The sequence below is a fragment of the Coregonus clupeaformis genome, chromosome 21 (genome assembly GCF_020615455.1).
Source record: "Coregonus clupeaformis isolate EN_2021a chromosome 21, ASM2061545v1, whole genome shotgun sequence".
NCBI lineage: Eukaryota > Metazoa > Chordata > Actinopteri > Salmoniformes > Salmonidae > Coregonus > Coregonus clupeaformis.
This window is the reverse complement of record NC_059212.1, coordinates 49,109,091-49,122,193: the sequence shown is the minus strand read 5'-3', so window position 1 is coordinate 49,122,193 and position 13,103 is coordinate 49,109,091.

Genomic DNA, 13,103 nt, shown 5'->3' with positions numbered 1-13,103 from the left:
ACCTCGGGCCATTACGAGTATCTAGTCATGCCATACGGGTTGATGAATGCTCCATCGGTTTTCCAATCATTTGTGGATGAGATCTTCAGGGACATGCAGGGACTGGGAGTCGTTGTGTACATAGATGACATTCTCGTGTACTCACCTACCCGTGTCGAGCATGTGGCCCTGGTGCGCAGAGTGTTGCGGAGGCTGGTGGAGCACGACCTGTATGTGAAGGCAGAGAAGTGTCTGTTTTTCCAGGAGTCGATCTCCTTTTTGGGGTATCAGTTGTCAGCGTCAGGGGTGAAGATGGAGGTAGACCGAAGCGTCGGCCGTGCAGTAATTGGCAAACACCAACCACTGTGAAAGAGGTGCAGCAGTTTTTGGGGTTTGCGAATTACTACCGGAGGTTTATCCGGGGTTTTGGGCAAGTGGCAGCTCCCATCACGTCTCTCTTGAAGGGGGGTCCGGTGCGTCTGCAGTGGTCAGTCGAGGCGGACAGGGCGTTTGGGAGGCTGAAGGACCTGTTTACCTCGGCCCCGGTGCTGGCGCATCCGGATCCCTCTTTACCATTTCAGGTAGAGGTGGACGCGTCTGAGGCCGGTATTGGCGCCGTGCTTTCACAACGGTCAGGCGCGCCACCTAAACTCCGCCCCTGTGCCTTCTATTCCAAGAAGCTCAGCCCGGCGGAGCGAAATTATGACATAGGGGACAGGGAGCTGTTAGCTGTGGTACAGGCCCTTAAGGTGTGGAGGCACTGGCTTGAGGGGGGCTCAACACCCTTTCCTCATTTTGACGGACCACCGTAACCTGGAGTACATCCGGGCAGCGAGGAGGCTGAACCCTCGGCAGGCTAGATGGAGTATGTTTTGACCCGTTTCTCTTTTAAGATCACCTACATCCCTGGGTCACAAAACGGGAAGGCAGATGCGCTGTCTCGGCTGTATGACGGGGAGGAGAGGTTCGTGGAGCCCACTCCCATACTGCCGGAGTCGTGTCTAGTGGCACCGGTGGTGTGGGAGCTCGATTCTGAGCTCGAGCGGGCATTACGCACCGACCCTAGTCCACCACAATGCCCGGAGGGTCGGAAGTATGTTCCGCTCGAGTGTCGGGATCGATTGATCTATTGGGCTCACACGTCACCCTCCTCTGGACACCCGGGTATCGGGCCGGACAGTGCACTGTCTTAGTGCCAAATATTGGTGGCCCACGTTGGCCAGGGATGTGAGGGTTTATGTTTCCTCCTGCTCGGTGTGCGCCCAGTGTAAGGCGCCTAGACATCTGCCTAGGGGTAAGTTACTGCCCCTGCCCGTTCCACAACGACCATGGTCCCACCTCTCGGTGGATTTTATAACTGACCTTCCTCTCTCCCAAGGGAATACTACCATCCTGGTCGTTGTGGACCGGTTCTCTAAGGCCTGTCGTTTGCTCCCCATGCCGGGTCTTCCTACGGCCCTGCAAACTGCCGAGGCACTGTTTACCCATGTGTTCCGGCACTACGGGGTGCCCGAGGACATTGTGGCTGATCGGGGTCCCCAATTCACCTCCAGGGTCTGGAGAGCGTTTATGGAGCGGTTGGGGGTCTCGGTGAGCCTCACCTCGGGCTACCACCCGGAGAGCAATGGGCAGGTGGAACGCGTAAACCAGGATGTGGGTAGGTTTCTCAGAACATACTGCCAGGACCGGCCGGAGGAGTGGTCAAGGTACGTTCCCTGGGCCGAGATGGCCCAGAATTCCCTACGCCATTCCTCCACGAACCTAACCCCATTTCAATGTGTGTTAGGTTACCAGCCGGTTCTGGCACCCTGGCAGCAGAGCCAGATCGAGGCTCCTGCGGTGGATGAGTGGGCGCGGCGCTCGGAGGAGACTTGGAACGCTGCACACGTCCACCTGCAGCGGGCCCTCCGACGTCAGAAGGCGAAGCGCTGATCTCCACCGCAGTGAGGCACCGGTGTACGCACCTGGTGATCGAGTCTGGCTCTCTACCAGAAACCTGCCCCTCCGCCTGCCCTGTCGGAAACTGGGTCGGCGGTTTGTAGGGCCATTTAAAGTCCTGAGGAGGTTGAACGAGGTTTGTTATAGATTACAGCTTCCTGTGGAGTATAAGTGTATTAACCCCTCGTTCCATGTGTCCCTTCTCAGGCCGGTGGTAGCGGGCCCACTCCAAGAAGATGAGATCTTGGAGACTCCTCCGCCCCGTTGGACATCGAGGGGGCACCGGCGTACTCCGTGAGATCCATCTTGGATTCGAGACGTCGGATGGGGGGTCTCCCAGTATCTAGTGGAGTGGGAGGGGTACGGTCCGGAGGAGCGGTGCTGGGTGCCGAGGAGAGACGTGTTGGACCCGTCGCTCCTGACGGAGTTCCATCGAGGCGTCCGACGCGCCCTGCGCCGCGTCCCCTGGCCGTCCCCGAGGCCGGAGCTCGGCGCGCGTCTGGAGCCGCGCGTCAAGGGGGGGTACTGTCACGGTTTCGGCCGAGGCTGCCTCTCCTCCTTGTTCGGGCAGGCTTCGGCGCTCGTCGTCTCCGAATTCTAGCTGCCACCGATAGATGTTTCATGTTCGTTTGCTTTTGTCTGTTTGTGTCACACCTGTTTCTGTTTTACGTAATTAGTGTCCTATAAGTTTCTCGTTGTGTTTGTCATGTGTTGTGTATGATTGTTTTTCGTCAGTGTTGTGTTTGCTCGGTTGAGCATAGGTTCTCCACTGCGCTGGAGCATAGTTGCACTTGTTCGTGCACCACTTCGTTTGTCGCACCTGTTTGTGCGCATTTGCCTTTTCGCCTTGTGCGTAATTTAGCTGTTGGGCTTAGTTGTCCTGTTGCCTGTGTCGGGCCAGTAATACAGCATTTTGGAACCTACAGTCGGCGTCCTGCATTTGATTTCCTACACTACACCTACACACGCCCTGACACCCAGGTATCCTGGATGGATATAGATCTCATTCCGTCAGTAGAAGATGCCTGGTTGTTCTTTAAAAGTAATTTCCTCTCAATCTTAAATAAACATGCCCCATTCAAAAAATACAGAACTAAGAACAGATATAGCCCCTGGTTCTCCTCAGACTTGACTGCCCTTGACCAGCACAAAAACATCCTGTGGCGTACTGCATTATCATCAAATAGCCCCCGCGATATGCAACTTTTCAGGGAAGTTAGGAACCAATATACACAAGCAGTTAGGAAAGCAAAGGCTAACTACCGATAAATCTACAATAATCGAGAATTTCAACAAGCATTTTGCTACGGCTGGCCATGCTTTCCACCTGGCTACCACTACCCCGGCCACCAGCTTTGCACCCTCCGCTGCAACTTGCCCATGGCCCCCCCCCCCGCTTCTCCTTCACACAAATTCAGACAGCTGATGTTCTGAAAGAGCTGCAAAATCTGGACCCCTACAAATTATCTGGGCTAGACAATCTGAACCCTTTCTTTCTAAAACTAGCCGCCGAAATTGTCGCAACCCCTATTACTAGCCTGTTCAACCTCTCTTTCGTAACGTCTGAGATCCCCAGAGATTGGAAAGCTGCCGCGGTCATCCCCCTCTTCAAAAGGGGTGACACTCTAGATCCAAACTGTTACAGACCTATATCCATCCTGCCCTGCCTTTCGACATTTTTTGAAAGCCAAGTTAACAAACAGATCACCGACCATTTTCGAATCCCACCGTACCTTCTCCGCTTATGCAATCCCGGTTTCGAGCTGGTCATGGGTGCACTTCAGCCACACTCAAGGTCCTAAACGATATTATAACCGCGATCGATAATAGACAGTACTGTGCAGCCGTCTTCATCGACCTGGCCAAGGCTTTCGACTCTGTCAACCACCGCATTCTTATTGGCAGACTAAATAGCCTTTGTTTCTCAAATGACAGCCTTGCCTGGTTCACCAACTACTTCTCAGATAGAGTTAAATGTGTCAAATCGGAGGGCCTGTTGTCTGGACCTATGGCAGTCTCTATGGGGGTGCCACAGGGTTCAATTCTTGGGCCGACTCTTTTCTCCGTGTATATCAATGATGTCGCTCTTGCTGCTGGTGACTCTCAGATCCACCTCTACGCAGACGACACCATTTTGTATACATCTGGCCCTTCATTGGACACTGTGTTAACAAACCTCCAAACGAGCTTCAATGCCATACAACATTCCTTCAGTAGCCTCCAACTGCTCTTAAACACTAGTAAAACTAAATGCATGCTCTTCAATCGAACGCTGCTGGCACCCGCCCACCCGACTAGAATCACTACTCTCGACATGTCTGACCTAGAGTATGTGGACAACTACAAATACCTAGGTGTCTGGTTAGACTGTAAACTCTCCTTCCAGACTCACATTAAGAATCTCCAATCCAAAGTTAAATCTAGAATCGGTTTCCTATTTCGCAACAAAGCCTCCTTCACTCATGCTGCCAAACGTGCCCTCGTAAAACTGACTATCCTACCGATCCTTGACTTCGGCGATGTCATTTACAAAATAGCCTCCAACACTCTACTCAGCAAATTGGATGTAGTCTATCACAGTGCCATCCGTTTTGTCACCAAAGCCCCATATACTACCCACCACTGTGACCTGTACTCTCTTGTTGGCTGGTCCTCACTACATATTCGTCGCCAAACCCACTGGCTCCAGGCCATCTGTAAATCACTGCTAGGCAATTCCCCGCCTTATCTTAGCTCATTGGTCACCATAGCAACACCCACCCGTAGTATGCACTCCAGCAGGTATATCTCACTGGTCATCCCCAAAGCCAACACCTCCTTTGGCTGCCATTCCTTCCAGTTCTCTGCTGCCAATGACTGGAACGAATTGCAAAAATCTCTGAAGCTGGAGACTCTTATCTCCCTCACTAACTTTAAGCATCAGTTGTCAGAGCACCTTACCGATCACTGCACCTGTATACAGCCCATCTGAAATTAGCCCCCCCAACTACCTCATCCCTATATTGTTATTTATTTTGCTCATTTGTACCCCAGTATCTCTATTTGCACATCATCTCTTGCACATCTATCATTCCAGTGTTAAAACTAATTGTAATTATTTTTGCACTATAGCCTATTTATTGCCTTACCTCCATAACTTAACTTAATATATTTTTTGTTGTATTTTTGACTTTATGTTTTTTTACACCATATGTAACTCTGTGTTGTTGTTTTTATCGCACTGCTTTGCTTTATCTTGGCCAGGTCGCAGTTGTAAATGAGAACTTGTTCTCAACTGGCTTACCTTGTTAAATAAAGGTTAAATAAAAAATATTAATAAAAAAAAGACCAAGGAGCTCTCCAAACAGGTCAGGGACAAAGTTGTGGAACAGTAGAGATCAGGGTTGGGTTATAAAAAAATATCAGAAACTTTGAACATCCCACGGAGCACAATAAAATCCATTATTAAAAAATTGAAAGAATATGGCACCACAACAGACCAGGAGGGCATTAATCAGAGAGGCAACAAAGAGACCAAAGATAACCCTGAAGGAGCTGCAAAGTCCATAGGACCACTTTCAGCCATACACTCCAGAGAGCTGGGCTTTATGGAAGAGTGGCCAGAAAAAAAGCCATTGCTCAAAGAAAAGAATAAGCAAATACGTTTGGTGTTCGCCAAGAGGCATGTGGGAGACTCCCCAAACATATGAAAGAAGGTGAGACTAAAATTGAGCTTTTTGGCCATCAAGGAAAATGTCTGGCGCAAACCCAACACCTCTCATCACCCCGAGAACACCATCCCCACAGTGAAGCATGGTGGTGGCAGCATCATGCTGTGGGGATGTTTTTCATCGGCAGGGACTGGGAAACTGGTCAGAATTGAAGGAATGATGGATGGCGCTAAATACAGGGAAATTCTTGAGGGAAACCTGTTTCAGTCTTCCAGAGATTTGAGACTGGGACGGAGGTTCACCTTCCAGCAGGACAATGACCCTAAGCATACTGATAAAACAACACTTGAGTGCTTTAAGGGGAAACATTTAAATGTCTTGGAATGGCCTAGTCAAAGCCCAGACCTCAATTCAATTGAGAATATGTGGTATGACTTAAAGATTGCTGCACACCAGCGGAACCCATCCAACTTGAAGGAGCTGGAGCAGTTTTTCCTTGAAGAATGGGCAAAAATCCCAGTGGCTAGATGTGCCAAGCTTATAGAGACATACCCCAAGAGACTTGCAGCTGGTGCAAAAGGTGGCTCTACAAAGTATTGACTTTGGGGGGGTGAATAGTTATGCACGCTCAAGTTTTCTGTTTTTTTTTTGTCTTATTTCCTGTTTGTTTCACAATACAAAATGTGTTGCATCTTCAAAGTGGTAGGCATGTTGTGTAAATCAAATGATACAAACCCACCCCAAAATAAATTTTAATTCCAGGTTGTAAGGCAACAAAATAGGAAAAATGCCAAGGGGGGTGAATACTTTCGCAAGTCACTGTAATTTAACAGGTGTGCCTTGTTAAAAGTTAATTTGTGGAATTTCTTTCCTTCTTAATGGTTTTGAGCCAATCAGTTGTGTTGTGACAAGGTAGAGGTGGTATACAGAAGATAGCCCTATTTGGTAAAAGACCAAGTCCATATTAGGGCAAGAACAGCTCAAATAAGCAAAGAGAATTGACAGTCCATCATTACTTTAAGACATAAAGGTCAGTCAATATGGAACATTTGAAGGACTTTGGAAATTTCTTCAAGTGCAGTTGCAAACACCATCAAGCGCTATGATGAAACTGGCTCTCATGAGGACCGCCACAGGAAAGGAAGTCCCAGAGTTACCTCTGCTGCAGAGGATAAGTTCATTAGAGTTACCAGCCTCAAAAATTGCAGCCCAAATAAATGCTTCACGGAGTTCAAGTAACAGACAGATCTCAACATCAACTGTGCAGAGGAGACTGCGTGAATCAGGCCTTCATGGTTGAATTGCTGCAATAAAACACTACTAAAGGACACCAATAAGAAGAAGAGACTTGCTTGGGTCAAGAAACACGAGTAATGGACATTAGACCAGTGGAAATTTGTCCTTTGGTCTGATGAGTCCAAATGTTAGATTTTTGGTTCCAACCACCATGTCTTTGTGAGACGCAGAATTAGTGAACGGATGATCTCCGCATGTGTGGTTCCCACCGTGAAGCATGGGGGAGGAGGTGTTATGGTGTGGGGGTGCTTTGCTGTTGACACTGTCAGTGATTTATTTAGAATTCAAGGCACACTTAACCAGCATGGCTACCACAGCATTCTGCAGCGACATGCCATCCCATCTGGTTTGCGCTTAGTGGGACTATCATTTGTTTTTCAACAGGACGATGACCCAACACACCTCCAGGCTGTGTAAGGGCTATTTGACCAAGAAGGAGAGTGATGGAGTGCTGCATCAGATGACCTGGCTCCCACAATCACCTGACCTCAACCCAATTGAGATGGTTTGGGATGAGTTGGACCGCAGAGTGAAGGAAAAGCAGCCAACAAGTGCTCAGCATATGTGGGATCTCCTTCAAGACTGTTGGAAAAGCATTCCTCATGAAGCTGGTTGAGAGAATGCCAAGCTGTCATCAAGGCAAAGGGTGGCTACTTTGAAGAATCTCAAATATAAAATATATTTGGATTTGTTTAACACTTTTTGGGTTACTACATGATTCCATATGTGTTATTTCGTAGTTTTGATGTCTTCACCATTATTCTACAGTGTAGAAAATAGTAAAAAAAAAAAAAAATAATTAAATTAGTAGGTGTGTCCAAACTTTTGACTGGTACTGTAAGTATTCAGACCCAATCAGAGACTTGTGCCGAAGCCACTCCTGCGTTGTCTTGGCTGTGTGCTTAGGTTCGTTGTCTTGTTGGAAGATGAACCTTCAGCCCAGTCTGAGGTCCTGAGCGCTCTGGAGCAGGTTTTCATCAAGGATCTCTCTGTACTCTGCTCTGTTTATCTTTCCCTCAATCCTTACTAGTCTCCCAGTCCCTGCCGCTAAAAAACATCCCCACAGCATGATGCTGCCACCACCGTGCTTCACGGTAGGGATGGTGCCAGTTTTCCACCAGACGTGACGCTTGGCATTCAGGCCAATTAGTTCAATCTTGGTTTCATCAGTCCAGAGAATCTTGTTTCTCATGGTCTGAGGGTCCTTTAGGTGCCTTTTGGCAAACTCCAAAGGGGCTGTCATGTGCCTTTTACTGAGGAGTGGCTTCCGTCTGGCCACTCTACCATAAAGCCCTGATTGGTGGAGTGCTGCAAAGATGGTTGTCCTTCTGGAAGGTTCTCCCATCGCCACAGAGGAACTCTGGAGCTCTGTCAGAGTGACCATCGGGTTCTTGGTCACCTCCCTGACCAAGGCCCTTCTCTCCCGTTTGCTCAGTATGGCCGGGCGGCCAGCTCTAGGAAGACTCTTGGTGGTTCCAAACTTCTTCCATTGAAGAATGATGGAGGGCAATGTGTTCTTGGGGACCTTCAATGCTGCAGACATGTTTTGGTACCCTTCCCCAGATCTTTGCCTCGACACAATCCTGTCTCTGAGCTCTGTGGACAATTCCTTCGACCTCATGGCTTGTGTTTTGCTCTGACATGCACTGTTAACTGTGGGACCTTATATAGACAGGTCTGTGCCTTTCCAAATCACGTCCAATCAATTGAATTTACCACAGGTGGACTCCAATCAAGTTGTAGAAACATCTCAAGGACGATCAATGGAAACAGGATGCACCTGAGCTCAATTTAGAGTCTCATAGCAAAGGGTCTGAAACATTTCTAAAAACCTGTTTTTCTTTTTGTCATTATGGGGTATTGTGTGTAGATTGATGAGGATTTTTATTGATAGAAGTTGTATTGTTATTGAATTGGTTAACGAAATTAAATGCATTCTTATTTATTGAAGTAGTATAATTCCATTGGAAATGATCTACATGCCTATTCAGTAGTACTAAAGCATGGATCATCAACTAGATTCAGCCAAGGGCCCATTTTTTCTTGAGCAGATGGTCGGGGGGCCGGAACATAATTACAAATAATTTGTAGACGGCAAATTGACCGCAAGAAGCCCAAACAGATATAATGTTTAGCTAAAACATAATCACTTCAAACCTTGCTTACGTTTGTATACAATCACGTTTCTTTCTATTATGCGTGTGAATACTTGGGAACAATTTCCGAAATTAAAATGTCTTGGAACTGATTTCCCGGTGTTTTAGTCTATTATGTCCAACAATAAAAAATGAAAAAATAAAATATTGTTATTTATTATTTATTTTTGCTCCGAAAACTTGGGGGGGCAAATAAAACCACCCGCGGGTCAAATCGCGGGCCGCCAGTTGGGGAACCCTGCTGTGTAGCCCAGGCTGCTGTGTAGCCCAGGCTGCTGTGTAGCCCAGGCTGCTGTGTAGCCCAGGCTGCTGTGTAGCCCAGGCTGCTGTGTAGCCCAGGCTGCTGTATAGCCCAGGCTGCTGTATAGCCCAGGCTGCTGTATAGCCCAGGCTGCTGTATAGCCCAGGCTGATGTATAGCTGCTGTATAGTCCAGGCTGCTGTATAGCTGTTGTATAGTCCAGGCTGCTGTATAGTCCAGGCTGCTGTATAGCCCAGGCTGTTGTATAGTCCAGGCTGCTGTATAGTCCAGGCTGCTGTATAGTCCAGGCTGTTGTATAGTCCAGGCTGCTGTATAGTCCAGGCTGCTGTATAGCCCAGGCTGCTGTATAGTCCAGGCTGCTGTATAGTCCAGGCTGATGTATAGCTGCTGTATAGTCCAGGCTGCTGTATAGTCCAGGCTGTTGTATAGTCCAGGCTGCTGTATAGTCCAGGCTGCTGTATAGTCCAGGCTGCTGTATAGCTGCTGTATAGTCCAGGCTGCTGTATAGTCCAGGCTGCTGAGTAGTCCAGGCTGCTGTATAGTCCAGGCTGCTGTATAGTCCAGGCTGCTGTATAGTCCAGGCTGCTGTATAGCTGCTGTATAGTCCAGGCTGCTGTATAGTCCAGGCTGTTGTATACTCCAGGCTGCTGTATAGTCCAGGCTGCTGTATAGTCCAGGCTGCTGTATAGCCCAGGCTGCTGTATAGTCCAGGCTGCTGTATAGTCCAGGCTGCTGTATAGTCCAGGCTGCTGTATAGTTGCTGTATAGTCCAGGCTGCTGTATAGTCCAGGCTGCTGTATAGTCCAGGCTGCTTTATAGCTGCTGTAAAGTCCAGGCTGCTGTATAGCTGCTGTATAGTCCAGGCTGCTGTATAGTCCAGGCTGCTGTATAGTCCAGGCTGCTGTATAGCTGCTGTATAGTCCAGGCTGCTGTATAGTCCAGGCTGCTGTATAGTCCAGGCTGCTGTGTAGTCCAGGCTGCTGTATAGTCCAGGCTGCTGTATAGCCCAGGCTGCTGTATAGTCCAGGCTGCTGTATAGCTGCTGTATAGTCCAGGCTGCTGTATAGTCCAGGCTGCTGTATAGCTGCTGTATAGTCCAGGCTGCTGTTTAGTCCAGGCTGCTGTATAGCTGCTGTATAGTCAGGCTGCTGTATAGTCCAGGCTGCTGTATAGTCCAGGCTGCTGTATAGCCCAGGCTGTTGTATAGTCCAGGCTGCTGTATAGTCCAGGCTGCTGTATAGCTGCTGTATAGTCCAGGCTGCTGTTTAGTCCAGGCTGCTGTATAGTCCAGGCTGTTGTATAGCTGCTGTATAGTCCAGGCTGCTGTATAGTCCAGGCTGCTGTATAGTCCAGGCTGCTGTATAGCTGCTGTATAGTCCAGGCTGCTGTATAGTCCAGGCTGCTGTATAGTCCAGGCTGCTGTATAGTCCAGGCTGCTGTATAGTCCAGGCTGCTGTATTGCCCAGGCTGCTGTATAGTCCAAGCTGCTGTATAGCTGCTGTATAGTCCAGGCTGCTGTATAGTCCAGGCTGCTGTATAGTCCAGGCTGCTGTATAGTCCAGGCTGCTGTATAGTCCAGGCTGCTGTATAGCCCAGGCTGCTGTATAGTCCAGGCTGCTGTATAGTCCAGGCTGCTGTATAGCTGCTGTATAGTCCAGGCTGCTGTATAGTCCAGGCTGCTGTATAGTCCAGGCTGCTGTATAGCTGCTGTATAGTCCAGGCTGCTGTATAGTCCAGGCTGCTGTATAGTCCAGGCTGCTGTATAGTCCAGGCTGCTGTATAGTCCAGGATGCTGTATAGTCCAGGCTGCTGTATAGCTGCTGTATAGTCCAGGCTGCTGTATAGTCCAGGCTGCTGTATAGTCCAGGCTGCTGTATAGCCCAGGCTGCTGTATAGTCCAGGCTGCTGTATAATCCAGGCTGCTGTATAGTCCAGGCTGCTGTATAGTCCAGGCTGCTGTATAGTCCAGGCTGTTGTATAGTCCAGGCTGGGGAAGGAACCGATATCACACTAAAAGTGCCATAAATAACAGAAATACAAGGAAGCAGCCTTACCGTAATCAAGAGACCATCATACGCTGCTGCAGCACACACACACACACACACACACACACACACACACACACACACACACACACACACACACACACACACACACACACACACACACACAGACAGACAGACACGTCCAGAGATCATCATGCCCTGCGGCAGAATAGCTCTGGGATGACAATAAGCAGCAGATAGAGAAGACAGATGACTGAACTGCTGTCACACAGCTAATTCCCCTCTATATCCTGCTGCTGTCACACAGCTAATTCCCCTCTATAACCTGCTGCTGCTGTCACACAGCTAATTCCCCTCTATATCCTGCTGCTGTCACACAGCTAATTCCCCTCTATATCCTGCTGCTGTCACACAGCTAATTCCCCTCTATATCCTGCTGCTGTCACACAGCTAATTCCCCTCTATATCCTGCTGCTGTCACACAGCTAATTCCCCTCTATAACCTGTTGCTGCTGTCACACAGCTAATTCCCCTCTATAACCTGCTGCTGTCACACAGCTAATTCCCCTCTATATCCTGCTGCTGTCACACAGCTAATTCCCCTCTATATCCTGCTGCTGTCACACAGCTAATTCCCCTCTATAACCTGCTGCTGTCACACAGCTAATTCCCCTCTATAACCTGCTGCTGCTGTCACACAGCTAATTCCCATCTATAACCTGCTGCTGTCACACAGCTAATTCCCCTCTATAACCTGTTGCTGCTGTCACACAGCTAATTCCCCTCTATAACCTGCTGCTGTCACACAGCTAATTCTCCTCTATATCCTGCTGCTGTCACACAGCTAATTCCCCTCTATATCCTGCTGCTGTCACACAGCTAATTCCCCTCTATAACCTGCTGCTGCTGTCACACCGCTAATTCCCCTCTATAACCTGCTGCTGTCACACAGCTAATTCCCCTCTATATCCTGCTGCTGTCACACAGCTAATTCCCCTCTATAACCTGCTGCTGCTGTCACACAGCTAATTCCCCTCTATATCCTGCTGCTGTCACACATCTAATTCCCCTCTATAACCTGCTGCTGCTGTCACACAGCTAATTCCCCTCTATAACCTGCTGCTGTCACACAGCTAATTCCCCTCTATATCCTGCTGCTGTCACACAGCTAATTCTCCTCTATATCCTGCTGCTGTCACACAGCTAATTCCCCTCTATAACCTTCTACTGCTGTCACACAGCTAATTCCCCTCTATATCCTGCTGCTGTCACACAACTAATTCCCCTCTATATCCTGCTGCTGTCACACAGCTAATTCCCCTCTATATCCTGCTGCTGTCACACAGCTAATTCCCCTCTATATCCTGCTGCTGTCACACAGCTAATTCCCCTCTATATCCTGCTGCTGTCACACAGCTAATTCCCCTCTATAACCTGCTGCTGTCACACAGCTAATTCCCCTCTATAACCTGCTACTGCTGTCACACAGCTAATTCCCCTCTATATCCTGCTACTGTCACACAGCTAATTCCCCTCTATATCCTGCTGCTGTCACACAGCTAATTCCCCTCTATAACCTTCTACTGCTGTCACAGAGCTAATTCCCCTCTATATCCTGCTGCTGTCACACAGCTAATTCCCCTCTATAACCTGCTGCTGCTGTCACACAGCTAATTCCCCTCTATATCCTGCTGCTGTCACACAGCTAATTCCCCTCTATATCCTGCTGCTGTCACACAGCTAATTCCCCTCTATATCCTGCTGCTGTCACACAGCTAATTCCCCTCTATATCCTGCTGCTGTCACACAGCTAATTC